The sequence below is a fragment of the Lissotriton vulgaris genome, chromosome 3_1 (genome assembly GCF_964263255.1).
Source record: "Lissotriton vulgaris chromosome 3_1, aLisVul1.2, whole genome shotgun sequence".
NCBI lineage: Eukaryota > Metazoa > Chordata > Amphibia > Caudata > Salamandridae > Lissotriton > Lissotriton vulgaris.
Genome location: NC_141689.1, coordinates 88,151,042 through 88,163,825, shown reverse-complemented (window position 1 = coordinate 88,163,825; position 12,784 = coordinate 88,151,042).

The window sequence follows — 12,784 nt, the reverse complement described above, 5'->3', positions numbered from 1 at the left end:
CGCGTGAGAGTTTCCACTCTGCACATGAGTCCCGTGGGCCTCCTGCTCCTTACTTACCTAGTTTGCAGCGTAGTCCCAGCGGTCCTCCAGCCTCTGGATCTCCTTACAGTACTCTCCTTCATCGCATTCCATTGTTTTGAGTATATGGTTTGTCGTGTCCCTAAGGTGCACTTGTAAATATTGTGCGAACTCGTATTTCCTTTTTAGTATTGTCATGTGCTTAGCCCTCTGACCTCATAAAGAGTTCAGAGGTGTATATTAGTTAATAAATATCTGTTTATTTTCATAACAACCTGTGTGGTGTCCTTTCATTTGGTATTCAAGGGGTTATATGTGGTAAAACAGCTGGCTTCACATGCCATTCAGAGTTTAGCCTAAAGACTGCTTTTGTCCACGCTACTAGGATAGCTGGTCTATAAGGTTGACTTACAACCAATCACCATAAGGGTTGTTTGGACTGATACAAGGCGATCACTAGAACTAGTGAGCATCATATATCAGGCCAACTTCTCACAATGTCCCTAAGTTTTTTTGGGGGGTGGGGAGGTTGTGTAGGAGTGTAGGGTCTGCTTCCTATGGTCACCCCCACTTTTTGCTTTTGCTTTACAGGTTTTCGACTTAGATGTGGCTGTGGGCCTGCTAACCAGACCCACAGCCCAGATGCACTCTCTCTAAATTCACACCATGTACTCTAGGTACATCCACAATTGGGAATTGGTTCACCCTATCAGCCCCTGTAAAGGTGAACCCTAGGTACTCAGGGTATAGGTGTAACCAAGGCCTACCAGGGGCTGCAGCATGTATTGTGCCACCCCTGGCTGGCCACTCAAATCGATACAACTGGTTGATCACTCAGCTGGGGCAAGGTTGTGTAACCACCCCTTGCTTAGGTGTAGTATTCCTATACTTATATACATATAGACACATAGTAACCTATAAGTAACTCCTATGGCAGGCCTTAACAATCCTGGAGGCAGAGTGCTTGGTTATGTGTGAGATGGTGCTCTAGCATGAGCTGAGCCTGTCTGCAGCTTTCGGAACCATGTCCTTTAGCTGTTCTATGATATTGCCATACCATATACTCTTAAGTGCAATATGAACCTCGCGGTTAAATGCTAACTTTGGTTTGGCTTTACCCAAACATGTCGTGTAAGGTGTCATACGCTTTGGAATACTACCCCCTCGCCAATTCTGGTGACGGGGGTAGCATTCCACCCTTCTAGAGGGAGAAGACATGTTAAGTCCAACGATCCCGGTTAAAGTTAACCAGAGGCCCAGCATCACAAAATGGATGCTGCTGCCACAGACACAAGTCTGACGTACTACTGCTGGGAGTCCTTCCAGTAACGGAGGTTTGGACAATAGGTTTCCTGCTTGGGGAGGTGCGAGCACCACCCCAGACAGGAGGATGTGTATTGGGACAGGGAGGGCTGAATAGATTGAGACACTGCCTGAGGCACACTAGGTGCTTCATGCATACCCCAGTTCAAAACGGTTGCTGGGGCACTCCAGCCCCAGCTCTGGCGCGAAACTGGACAAAGGAAAGGGGGTGTAACCACCCCACTTCCTGGTCCCACCCATAGGAGGGACCTAGTGAGCAAACCAGCCCCCTTTAGTTGTATAAAGGTAGGAGCTAACCCAGGAGACTTTAGATTAATCCTGGAATCGACTGAAGACGAAACTCTGGACCCTTCGACATTCAACTGAAGACTGAATACTGAAGAAATCTCCCTTGTGGCCAAGGAGTGACCACCCTGGGCAACCAGGTGCCATCCAGCAACTTGAAGGCTTGCTTTGTCCCCGTTCCCGCCGGAACCCGAGCACAGAGCCTGACAAGACCTCAACTCCCAGATCCCTCTGACCCCTCTGTACGACTCCAGCACAGGTGAGCCCCATGGAAGACGTTGGGACCCGTGGAAGCAGGTAACTTGGAAAGTCTGCAACTTGCTAATAGCGCAGCTCCTGAGGCCTCCTCGAAGCTGTGCACTGGGGACTGAGACACCCCGACATCGAGCTCCACCTTCACCGAAGACCAGCCCTCCACACTCCACGAGATCTGCGTGGGGCCCTTCTGCTTGTGTTCTGCTCGACGCGTTGTCCGTTTGCTGGCCCGTTGGCTAGTAGCCCCTGGCGACGATCCTTTTTGAAACTCCATCGCTGGTCTGGCTGCTCCAGACTGGCCCTTGCTTCCCTGAAGAGGTGAAGTACCTCAGACCCTCCTGGTCTGTACCAGAAGCCTTTTGTGTATCCTGCGTGGGTTGCCTTTGCTTAAGCTTGTTGGCTCCGATCTTGAAGCCGACCCCTCCATCTGCGAGAACCTTCGTGGGACAGCTCCTCTCCAGCACCTGGTCGTTCTCAACGCCTCCTGGTCCGCGTGGCTGCAACGACAAGCTTCACCCCAGCACCTGATTGCTCCTCGACGACGTCTGGTTCCTTCCTGGTTCCACCCGGTCACTGGCTAGTGACCTAGACTCTGTCCCCTCTGCTTTCAGGTCTTCTTCCTCCTAGATCCACCCTTGGATCCACCCGGACATCTTCCTCCTGGTCGCCTGCAGCATCTTTCTTCACAGGCTCCATAGACTTCAACGGCGAAACCCGACACATCTTCACACCTATGCACCCGCTTCCTGTGGGTGTGGTAACGCGAGTACTTCGGTGCTCTCAAGGGTATTGACTATCCAAGTGTCTAGGTTTTTAGTTGTATCCTTCTAGCTAGACCGGAAGTGTCCTAAATCTTCATTTACTTACCTTTTACGTTCCTATTGACTTTCTATTGACTCTCGCGTGAGAGTACTGACTCTGCATGCGCCACCTGTGGGCCTCCTACTCCTAACCTAAGGGTCAGATAGTGTAGCCCCAGCAATGCCCTAGGCCCTAGGCCTTCTCCTTTCCCAAGTCGTGGTTCTTATACCACTTACTTAGTGTATGGTTTTATGCGCCCCCAGGGCCTAACTGTTAATTGTGCTATTTAAAGTATTTCTGAGTATAGCTTGTTATGTGCTTTTGCCTCTGATCTCATAAAGAGTTCAGAGGAGTGGGTTAGTAAATAAATACATATATATATTTATATGTATCCTGGGTGGTGTCCTTTCATTTGATATTCAACGGGTTACATATGGTAAAACAGCTGGCTTTACACACCCTCAAGTGTCTTTTAGCCGAAGACTGTTCTGTCCACGCTACCTCTAGGATAGCTGGTCTATAAGGTTGACTTTACAACCATCACTGTAGGAGAGTAGGGTCTGCAATCCTATGATCACCCAGATTTTTTTGCTTTTGTTTCACTGGTTTACGACTTTCTCTGGCTGTGGGCCTGCCAATCAGACCCACAGCCTGGCTGTTCTCTCTCTAAACATGTACCCTAGGTGCATTTACCAATTGGTACTGGGCCACCTTATCAGACCCTGTAACACAGGGCATAGGTGTACCCAGGGCCTACCAGGGGCTGAAGCATGTATTATGCCACCCCTGGCTAGCCTCCTAAATTTGACACAACTGGCTGCATGACAGCTGGGGCAAAGTCGTGTAATCACCCTTTGCTGTAGATATAGTATACCTATATCTAACCCTAAGAATGGACACACAGATTCCTATCAGTCACTCCTATGGCAGGCCTTAACAATCCTGAAGGCAGAGTGCTTGGAATCGTGTGAGATGGTGCTCTGGCATGAGCTGAGCCTGTCTGCAGCTTGCGGAACCAAGTCCTAATAGCTGTTCCATGATATCGCATACCATATACTCTTAAGTGCATTATAAACCTCGCGGTTAAATGCTATCTTTGGTATTGCTTTATCAAAACATGTCGAGTAAGGTGTCATACGAATTGGAATACTAACCCCTCGCAAATTCTGGCGACGGGGTTAGCATTCCACCCTTCTAGAGAGACACAACATGTATGTAACTGTGAACCCCGGTTAAAGTTAAACGAAGCCTCAGCTCCACAAAATGGATGCTGCCACCACAGGCAGGAGTCTGACCTCCTGCTGCTGGGAGTCCTTCCAGCGAGGAGAGCTTGGACAAAGGGTTTCCTGTCCGGGGCGGTGCTAGCACCATCCCAGACAGGGTTTTGTGTATCCTGGGTAGGCAGGGCTTTACAGGAAGGTGACTGCTGAGTGGCACCCCGGTGCTCACTACGCATAGGCCGGTCAGAACCAGTTCCAGGGGGCACACCAGCCCCTGGCCTGGGGGAAGTCCGGCATGGGAGAGGGGTGTAACCAACCCCCTCCTAGTCTCACCCATAGGCAGGACCTAGTCACCGGGTCAGCCCCTTTTCTTAGTATAAAGATAGGAGCGGGCCCCCTGTTCAAATTAGATCATCTTTGGAATCAAGACACGACTTTCTGCAAAAGTACTTCAAGATTTCTTCTTCAAGATTCTCCCTTGTGACTAAGGAGTAGTCACCCTGCATCCGCAGGCACCATCTTAAGAACACTGCGGTCTGCTGCAAGTCCTTCCTCAGGAATCCGACGACACAGCTCGACGAGACCCGGCTTCCCTGGCACCTCTGACCTCTACTCACCTCTACAGCCAAGCTGAGAACTGTGAGTGCGACGAGACCTCGAGGGACCGACGATCGCCAAGACTGCACGACTTCTTTACAGCACGCCCGCCGAGTGTTCCACTGGTGAGTGCTTTGGGGTCCGAGAAGCCCCGACCCTGAGCAGCTCCAGCACCGAAGATCAGCCTCCCAGCATCTCCACGATCTGCGTGGGGCCCTTCTGCTTTTTGCTGCTCACCGCGTTGTTTGGCTACTAGACGGCTGGCTTGTGGCCTTCTTAACGACGCCCAACGACATCACTGCTGCTGGTCTGGTTGCTCCAGACTGGCCCTTGCTTCCTTCCAAAAGAGAAGCACACCGGACCATCCTGGTCCACTCCATACGCCATTTTAGGTCCACCGCGTGGGCTTGAATTTGCCAAGGCTTTGTTGCCCAATCCTGGGTCCAGCGACGCCGACAGCTTCATCCATCGTGGGACAGCTCGCTCCTCCATCCTGGTCGCCGACAACGCCTCCTGGTCCGTGAGATCTGCAGAGCACAGCGTCACCCACTCACCTAGTCGAGGTGACTACCATCCGGTGCCCTCCTGGTGCCACCTGACTACTGGCTAGTAGTCACGAACTTGGTCCCCTCTGCTTTCAGGTGTCATCTCTCTTCAAGATCCAGGCTTGGATCACTTCGAACTCTCTTCACTGGTCGCCTGCCAGCATCTTTCTTCCAGGCTCCTGGTCCGTCTACGAGGATTCCCGACGTCTTTTGAGACATATGCAGCTGCAGCCCCTGGGCTAGGTAACTTCGGCATTTCGGTGCCCCAGCATAGCCTCACTATCCAAGGGTCAGAATCCACTTTCGTTTTCCTCCTACCAGGTCGGATTCGCCCGAGAACACTAACTTTGCATTTACTAGCTCCCATAGACTTTGTCCGCATCACGCGTGAGAGTGCACACTCTGCACCCAAAGTCCCCTGGGTCTCCTAGAAGTAATCTAACCATTCTATAGTCAAGTCCTAGCGATTCCAAAGCCTATTAGTACTGTACTTACCTGCTAGTAATTTCGCATTCCACTTTCAGAGTATATGGTTTTCCGTGCCCCTCGGGCATTTGTATATACTGTGCTAACTTAAGTATTTTCGTAAGAGTTTTGTTTTGTGCTTAGTACCCTGTCCTCATAAAGAGTACAGGGCTGTTGTGATTTTAATAAATACACTGTTTATTTTCATAACACTTGTGTGGTGTCCTTTCACTTGGTGTTCAAGGGGTATATGTGTGGTATAACAGCTGGCTTAACACGCCCTCTCGAGTCTTTAGCCTTAGACTGCTCGTATCCATGCTACTAGGATAGCTGGTCTATAAGGTTGACTTACAACCAATCATCAATAAGGGTTGTTTGGACTGATACAAAGTGCTCACTAGAATAGTGAACATTATATATCAGGCCAACTTCTCACAATCACCATAAGGGATGTTTGGACTGGTGCAAGGTGTTCACTAGAATAGTGAACATCATATACCAGGCCGACTTCTCACAGTGGGATGCGACGATTGTAGTCATCGAGCATGTATTGCAGATTGGAGATCAAGGACATAGGCAACTGTGCCATAGGAACATCATGTTCACCAGCAAGCGAGGTTTCCTGAGCAGAGACATGCAACTCTTGCTCTTCATCATCATCATAGTCCTGGTATTTAATGTGTAACTCCGACGGGCTACTGGCAGCCCGAAAGTTATCGTCAACATAGGAGCCATCTGAATCAACCTCTTCCTCAGAGGCAAACAGTTGAGGCGGAGGACTTGAGCGATGGCGAAGAGGTCGTCGTCATTGTCGTCGACAGGGAGGTAGTCGTCGTCGTCGTTGTCATGACGTCGACGGATCTCGTCGTTGTCGAAGGGCGCGTCGACCAGCTCGTCGACGAGCTGGCTCTTAATTTAGAGGACGAGGGCACAGAGGGGATCTGCAACGCCAGAAAACTAGGTCCCGCAGGCGTAGAGGCCGGCAGATCCCCTGGGGAGACTGACTTAGAAGCGTCCACGAGCTTCTTTTTCTTAAGAAATGGCGAAGGAATTTCAGACTCAGACCCACGCTTCAGAGAGGTTGCAGTTTGGCGAGAAAAAACACTCTCTATATCAGACAAAGTGTTGTCCGAAGTCTTAAACATCTGTAGCCACAGAAGGAGACGGCCTCTCTATCCTTTAAAGCAGGGCCGGACTGGGAGCTGAAAACAGCCCTGGCAAATTTTGACAGACCAGCCCCCGACCACTAACAGAAAATTTTGGAAAAAGACACGCCAAAATGGTGAATTTTACTGCACATTTTTCATTACATATTCAATTGTATCAACTTTCAAAGCACAGTAAATAGTAGATGATGACCTTAAAGAGCACCAGGTTACCCACTTAGTCATATGTACCGCTAGACATTCTTACAGAGAGCACCGAAAATAGACACGAGTAGTGAATCAGAGAGAACAAAGTATAAGTGAGCTAAGCCCCCATATGGTGTGTAGCAAGCAAGCGCAGTGAGAAACCACTACTAGGGGGAGTTTGGGGGGTCTCCCCCCAAGAAAACTTTGAAGACAGAAAGGCCAAAACAAAGCATTTTTTTACACATTTTTCATTACACATTAGATTGTATTAACTTTTGATGCATAGTAAATGACTTGGAATTAATTTGGAAGAATCTGAGGCCAAGGACTTATCTAACCATGTCTCAGCAGTCAGTATGAACTATTTGTATCTAAAAAACACTTCACAAGGGAGGCCTGTGTAAGACTAGTGCTACAGCTCACCATCCTTGAAGAGCATCTCCCCATGACGTCCCAGTATCACTTTCAATGTTTAACACAGGAGAGAGTTTACGGTTCATATTCTTTAACACCTTGGGTGCTTTGACTTTTCCCCTCCTGTGCTGAGCGATCTGTAAATCCCATTGTTCATGGCGAGCTCAGCTCGTCATGAGCACACGAGCAGTGTACTGCATGACGAGCTGAGCTCATCATGAGCATGAAAGGGGTTAAAGCGCTGCGAGTGCAACTACTTTTGTAAGTTTATGGATAGTGTAGTGTATCACTATTCATTGTCACACTTTTCTGAGCATAGCTATTTCCACTAGGATTAAGAGTGCTTGCCCCGCTGGCACAGGCCCCATTGCTTCACACTTTATTGAGTTGATTTAATATTGGCTATTATATCATATTTTATCTCCAAACTTGTGTTCAGATCTTAACAAGGCTTCAAAGGCCCAGATATGCCCTCTAGAAGTAGCGCTTAGTAGCCACTGACTGGGGCATGTGCTTCTTCTAAAGGTAACCCGTACCTATACCCTGTTTCTGCTACGTGCACTGGAATCCACAAATAGAAAACACAGGACATTTGTCTGAGTGTTATGTGAAGCAGATTAGCAGATACATATGCCCATTTACTTTGAGGAGTTAATAATTGGCATATCCAACTGCCATTGTATCAGCAGCAAATAGTTACAGATCCTACCACCAACTGTTTAGCCCAACTGTGAACATGAAGCATAGGTTGCCTCAAGGGCACTTATGTGAAAATTCATGTGACTTGTGTGACAACTTGTAGGACACTTTATGACAGGCATGTGCTTTACATGTGCATCGCATGTGCGCATCCTTTTGAATCTTGAAAGAACCTGGAGGTGACTACGGAGAGTGATCCCATTTAAATTGATGGATGGATATATTGATGAATGAATGGATAGATGGATGGATGAATGAGCTTTGATGTAGATGTCTGCAAACGACATTGTAAAAGTTTGGCCCGACAGCTTTATCACGATAGAACTAGGGTTGTTTCCCAAGGTCCCTCTCTTGCCTCAAAGGCCACCTCCTTTTAAATAATAAAAAGAGGTTCCCTCTTGCTTGCCTAAATCGGTATGTTGCCAGATAAGAATATTCCCCCAGCAGCAGGATGGCACACAAGTGAGATAAGTTATGGCTTAAGCTGCATAGTACTTCAATTGCACAATCTACTTGGAGGTTCCCTATGCAGCAAAGTACCTTCATGTCTTCTCAAAATGCAGATGTACAGGGTTACTATCATGCCTGGCATTAGGCAGTATGCTCTCTATTCACAGCTTTCACTTCTATTGCTAGAAGCGCTTTCCGCATGTCCCTGTGTCGCTGCTGACTGTACTGGAGTGCACGTACTGGCTTTGAAGGTCATACAATGCAGACTTACTGTAAATATTTATACAGCACAATTGTGCGCACATGTGAGGCTTCAGAGCATGCGCTATGACATCACAGCATGGGCTTGGCTGGTATCATTGGGCAGGGCATTGACATTGTGCAAAAGGGAGGGTGACTGGCATGATTGCCTCACATGATTAGGACATGCTCTGCTGGAAGAATGTGGGTGAGGTGGAGTAGCATTACCCAACTACGCATAGCTCATGGATAGCACTCAGGGCACCAAATGAATATTTAGTCTAGTGCAGTGACAGGCTGGTATGGGGTCTCAGATTGACATTAGCTGGAGAGTTACACAAACCACAGCTCATCAGTAACTAACAACTGCCAGTTCTACCCATTGAGCTGCCAGCCAGAACACTCAGAAGAAAAAGGGTACACCAGCACTCTGTTCTTCAGGCCCACCACCAGTCGCTTCGCTCGATCACTGACACTGCTTTAACTCCTGCGTGTGCCTACACTACAATGCAAAGGTCAATGTGATGTAATGCAATGTGGTGCAGCACAAAATAGGCCGCACATATATTGTGCTCTTTTTCGGAGGAGTCCACCATTGTGACCAAGAGCCCTGATGTAACATCAAGAGTCTTAACAATGATTGAATACTTCCATGGCACTGAATGCGGCTTTTGCTATTTTGTTGACTTTATATATCAGGCCACCAAGCGGGTGCTTGATCTATTGTTAGAGGGGCGGCCCCTGTCACCTTCCTGGAATGTTATGCATTATTATGGGGTCATTAATTTTCTACTTTAGAAGTTTTGTGATGCTGCAGTCTCAGTCGTGCCAGGCAGCACAATCACTGACTGTGAAATACAGGCCTGGTGAAATATGTCACTGTCAAGGCCTAGGCGCTGCTGCACACACTACCACTCTGTGTTTTGGTGAGTAAAGCAAGCATTGTCCGTGGCCAGCACTTTTAGTGTTTCTGTAGTGTAAACACTCTTCTCGAGATTCGCTATTACACTAACAAGCAGGAGCTTTACCAGTGCATTCTGCTCTCCCACACAGAACAGCAGGCCAGGCAGCAGTGCAAGCTTCACACATACACATTACTGGCACCCTATGGCAAAAGTAGTGCTGCACATGCACGTGCTCTCACAAACCTACAGACACACACATCAGGTAGAGTACAGCAATATCAGAACAAGCTTCACAAGCTCTCTGACTCACTTACATGTGACATGTACAGTCAGGCAACAGCAGTACAAGCTTTACACACGTAGAAGGCACAGTACAGCAGCTCATGCTTCATACACACTGCAGGTACAGTACTGCCACAGCAGTGCACGGTTCACACACAGAATGGTCACAGAATTGTCACAGTAAAAGAATCGGCAATGCAACTTACACATACACACAATTACACACACACATTATAAAAGATACGGTTGTGCATTTAAGTCGGTCAGTTTAAGGAGGCAGCTGCTAGAACTTTTTTTAATTCTCGACCCCATGTCTAATTGCATGTTAAATAGTTTTGTATTAAAGTGCACTCTTTTTTAAACATTTTCACGGAGTGAACAACCCACGAATACCCTTTTGTTGGTCGGGCTCGCTTGCTTTGCTTGGTTCCCATGTAACAGTGAGCCCCAACTTTTGAGCCCCAACATTTACGCCCCACTACTTTCAAAAGTCACCAGCCGCCATAGGAAGAGCAATTTATGGAGGGAGTCGAGTCAGTGATGCCACCATTGTTTTGAGAGCAGCGTAATGTGCCTTTAAAAGGCACTGACAGCACCTGCTCTCTGACTCACTGTGACTGGACAGAACTCGACGACAGGGCAGCAGCACTTGTCGATGTCAGATATGTGCTGTCTTAACTTAACTTTGGTGCAGAGCGGCAGCAACAATTCCTGGGTGCCTGGGCCAGTACAGGAAATTGAAATCATCATGCCATAGCTTGCAGATGTGGGAGCCTAGTCCGTCATCCCTGCTATCTCTACTGTTTGGGTCATTATTGCTATAACAGTCTCATTGACTAAATGTGTACAATCTGTGTCCAGGCTCCCGACTTGAGAGGGACAAGTGGCCCCTTTCTGGCGCAGGAGAATATAGAGAAAAAAAACTGCACACAGGCCACGCCAATGCCCATTCACAATGATTTTCCGAAAATCTGAATGCCCACAGCCCTGCTGCTAAAAGGTAACTGAGTGACACTGGGGGTAGCGCCTAAGGTGCCAGAAAAACACGCGGTAACAGGGAAGGTGCCATCCTGGATTAATCTAGTTCACTTTATGCAGGGAACTATAGGCCACGTTGCAGACGGCTCTGAAATAATTAAATGAGATTTTGCAGCGTGCTGAAGTTACACAGAGAGACAAGATACTGGGTCAGTGGCAGCAGCGCCGGTCTGCGAAACTAGTGCGAAACAAAACTAGTAATTTACTTGAACTTACTTCTTTCTTTACAGACTGACTGTCTCACACGGTCTCTTCCAGCGGCCGCGGCGGTGCTCCGCAGGGGGTCAGTGCCGCCCCGGCCAACATTACTGAGAGTCAGAGTGTGTAGTAGTTTGCGGAGGAACGCAGCAGGGTATAATTAATTGATTTGCTCAGCCTGCAGCAGCAGGCTAGGTTGAGGCAGCAGCGCACTTGACTGATTCTAGTCACTCGACGAGTCCCCCGGCCCGCTCCTTTCTGGTGACCTCGGGTCACACTTCCTTCCTGCAGGACCGGGTGAGGTCTCACTTCCGGATTATAATCCCACCCCCACGGCGCGGCGCGCCACAGCTAGTTACTGACTGACACACGGACCGAAAATCACCCCCTCAACAAAATCGACCCCCTCTTCAAAAACCGGCCCCCACACCATCCAGCCTACCGTGGGATTGCCCGGTGCCCGGCATTACCACTCCGACCCTGCTTTAAAGTCTTATTTGAAAAGGTCCTTACAACTCCTCACCTCACGGTCCGGGTATAAGCAATAAATGCACTTTTTATGAGGGTCCTCAGAGAAAAGACAAAGTTTTCCACATGATGAACAGGGTCTGAATAAAGACTTCTTCGTTGTAGACATATTTGAAAGCTTGAAGTTTGAAGATGAAGAAAAAACTGAGCAGAGCTCAGGGAGACTCCCTTCACACGACGTGCGGTAGAAAATCTGAGGGCTTGAGCTTCTGAGGAGAAAATTCTAGAGGGTGCTACAGCCTGATTGGCTGGAAAGTGGATTATTATTATGACTTGGATATGTTACTTAAGTGAGCTCTCCCTCTATGCTTTCTATGGGCCATTTCTGTTCTATGGTACTTCAAGACTTTATTTTTTTAAAAGGAATATAAATATTATGGAATTTTATTTGATGTATATATATGTATATATTGTGTATATATTTATGTATATATGATTCTTACTACTATGTTATGTACAGTGGGACTCCCACTTCGACGACGGGGAATTATTCAAGCATGTGAATCTATGAAAGACACCCCTAATACTGGAGAATAAGCAGTTTGATTATAACATCTTATAATCCTAACTGACTCGGGGAACTAGGTAGAAATTCGAGTTTAGTATGCCTGAACTCAGAATGATAAAATAGATCTTTTAGTGAAGTTGGTTTTAACATTCTGTTTTTGAAAATAACACTTTTAGAAAGTAGGTATTTTCTTGCCTAACTATCCAAGCCTGCCTCTTCTAGGTTGTGTATTCCTAGTCTGGAGTTTGAGTGACAGGGGCTAGGGGATTCCAGGAGACAGGGTAAGTCAGCACAGGGCTGAATAGAGCTATCTGCATGTAGATGGTGGGGAGGAGTTGCACCTGGGACCTCATAGGGCTGGGCCTGCCTTCCATAATGCTGGCTCCACCTCCTGTGGTACGTCTGATGTCCCTGGCCCACACCGTCAAAGGAAAGAAGGAGTCTTGTCAACAAAGTGCTCCAGGACTGCACAGAACTGATTTGGACTGGGTACAGGACCCTCTGCCTTCAGATGACAAAGGACTTGCTAGTATAAATATTGGGACCCAGACCCAAGAACTTTAGATCACTTTTGGCAAACAAGAAGAACCTTTGCCTAGGACAGGAACCAGAGAAACTGAGAAGGAGACTATCCCTAAGCTGAGTGCTGTCTGGGGGATTG